We start from the raw sequence: 2,790 nt of genomic DNA on the forward strand, positions 1-2,790 counted from the left end.
CTCATTTAGAGACATCTTGGTGGTGCTTTTTAGCACAACTTTTGGCGCTGACTGGGCAGCCATCTGCAAATCCCGAGAATCGAAGGAAACGGACACCAGTGCTCCTCCCGGGGCTGTCACCACGGCTGCGGCAGGCAGGCCGGGATGGTCGTACCCAAGTGGATGATGGAGGGACTCGGGCTGACTAGGTGGGCGGTTGGTTTGATGCATAATTGGTAGATGGTGAGGTTCACTCTTTAGGGGTCGGCTGCCTACTCACTGGATGATCCGCCTGCTCTCCTGGCCTGCCTTTTCCTGCTTTTCGTCTGTAACACCAGTTTGGAGGTGAACTCCCGCTCAACGGCTAAAACAAAATCTGTCAGTTCATTTTTTGAGAACAGTTTTGTGCTTTTAAAAATCATCTTTTGGGGCTGGGGAGATGGCTCAGTAGAATAAGCATTTCCCTGGCAAATGCAAAGTCCTGAGTTCAATCCCTGGTTCCACCAAAAAAAAAAAAAAAAAAAAAAAAATCATCTTTTGAGTCCACACTGATGAGGGAAGATAACGTGGTTATCCCTTTTTTTTTCATCCTCATACATTTTGCCAACATCTCTGGCGGGGAATTGAGTTAGAACCCGTTAAGTGGGAGAACTTAAGAGGGAAAAGCAGGTTTGGAGTGGGAAGGTATGGGGTTGAGTTACTGTCTGGCTGTATTTGGAGATAGTTTAGCAGAACTGCTTTTTGACTGGCACCCTGTTCTTCGTGCTTCTCCAAATCTCCGTTACTGAAGGCTATCCTCCTGAAAGGTTCTCCTTGGCCCGTAGGTTCTTCCTCATCTCTCTTGGATGCTGTACACACCTTGAGACCATTTGGATCAGGCCAAAACCAAAGCATTCAGCCATGGACCCCCAGGGACACTGCCTGGAGTAGAGTTACTTGTTGCAGCAAAGGACAACACATGGCACAGGGAACTCCTGAGCTTCTCAATCAGGTGACACGAGGGGACTGCTGTAAGTTAAAGGCTTATGCTAAGTGCCTTCGAGGCGGGCCAAAGAAGTGAGATTTGCTCTAGATTATATGCTGTCTAGGGGTGTGGGCTTTTCCACAATTGGGCTCTTGAACCTCTTCTTCAAGGTGACAGGAATGGGATGGCGAGAGGCCACAGTCCCTCATAGTTGCCAAGATAAGGGAATGTCTGGTTGTTTTTGTGGTTTGGACAATGGTCATGTATTTGTGTATGTTCAGACTTGGTTAAGGAATGCTTTTGTTTTTGTCTTCATTTTTTGCAGTACCAGGGATTGAACTCAGGACCTTGTGCATGCCGGGCAGTTGCTCATGCTGCCAAGCTATCTCCCTGGCCCTCATTTTTGTCTTATAGTAGTTAAAGTGGCCTTGTCTGATAGTGGGGTCCAGTGAAGTTTTTATATTCAACAGAACCCAAAGCCCCAGCTACAGTGTCAGAGAAGCTTCTGGCAACATTGTCCTGTCTCCTTGAGACAGCTGGACCAGTTCCCAGCTGCCAGGGGATGCCTTCCTTTTTCTCATGAGCCTAGTATTCCTACCTCCATACTCTGTCCTTGTGATTTAATAGCCTTGTCTTGGAAGTGAAAGCCCAAACTTATTTCATGCCTCTACCCCTCTTCTGGGTCTATGAGAGAGTATTGGGTACAAGATGGACTGACATTTAACCAGGATATGTGGTACAGTACTTTGGGTTCTTATTTTTATTTGGGGGGGTTCTTTTATTTTTATTGGGACTGGTTCTAACTATGTAGTTCAGGCCAACCTTAAATTCACAATGACCATCCTACCTCAGCCTCCCCAGTGCTGGGATTGCAGGTGTGCACCACCACTACCCAGCTTCTAGACTCCTTTTAGGTGTTTCCCCAACTCTGTCCTGCCCTGCACAGAGGGATGCTGGCCAAGACCAGTGGCTGGAGTGGCCACTTCAGCATCAGGCTCCTTTGTGAGGTAGCCTCAGTGACAAAGGAGCTATGACACAGGGACCACCCAACCCCAAACTATCTGGGCCAGCCACACCAGTCCTGCCCTCCAACTCCTTAACACCACCTGCCTGACCTAAGCTTTGCCATGTTGCTGACACTTCTTGGCGCCTGCGCTGTGGTGGGGCCATTCTGGGGCCCCGAGTGGGAGCCAGTGCACGGCCTGCTGCCCCAGGACTGCAGTTGCAGGGACCCCCGGTGCTGCGGCAACCTAATTGTCCTCTGCCTCTTTCTGATCTGGCAGATCCGCCATTTCTGGTACCAGGTAACCAGGTTCTGCTCCAGTAAGAAGAATGTCAACAAGGTGAGAGGGCACTTCATGCTTCCTTCCATCAGCTCCATGATTGTCCCTGTCACATGCCATAAGGACTCTGTCCTGTGCCCTGTGATCCTAAGGATGGGACCACCACCCAGGCCCCAAACCTAGCAGTCATTTGGGCTGTTCTGTTTTCCTCACTCACCGATTCAATCTGTTTGCTACTCCTGTGGGCTGTCCCTGTAAACCGTACCTCACATCTGCTCATTTCCTGCCTTCTGCCTGGCTCCTCTCAGGCCAAGCCACAAGCATTCTTCCAGCCAGCCACCAGCCAGCCACAGTAACATGCTTTCTCTGCTCTCTTTTTAAAATCCAGTGCAGTCAGGATTGGTGGTGCCCATCTGTAATCCTAGTCCTTTGGGAAGTCGAGGCAGGAGGATCACAAGTTTAAGATTAAGACCAACCTGTGCAACTTAGCAAGATCTAACCTGTTAATAAAAATGAAAAGGGCTGAAGAGACCCTGATCCAATCCCCAGTACTGAATGGGGGGG

Source organism: Octodon degus, unplaced genomic scaffold, assembly GCF_000260255.1.
Source record: "Octodon degus isolate 3935 unplaced genomic scaffold, OctDeg1.0 scaffold00156, whole genome shotgun sequence".
Taxonomy (NCBI): Eukaryota; Metazoa; Chordata; class Mammalia; order Rodentia; family Octodontidae; genus Octodon; species Octodon degus.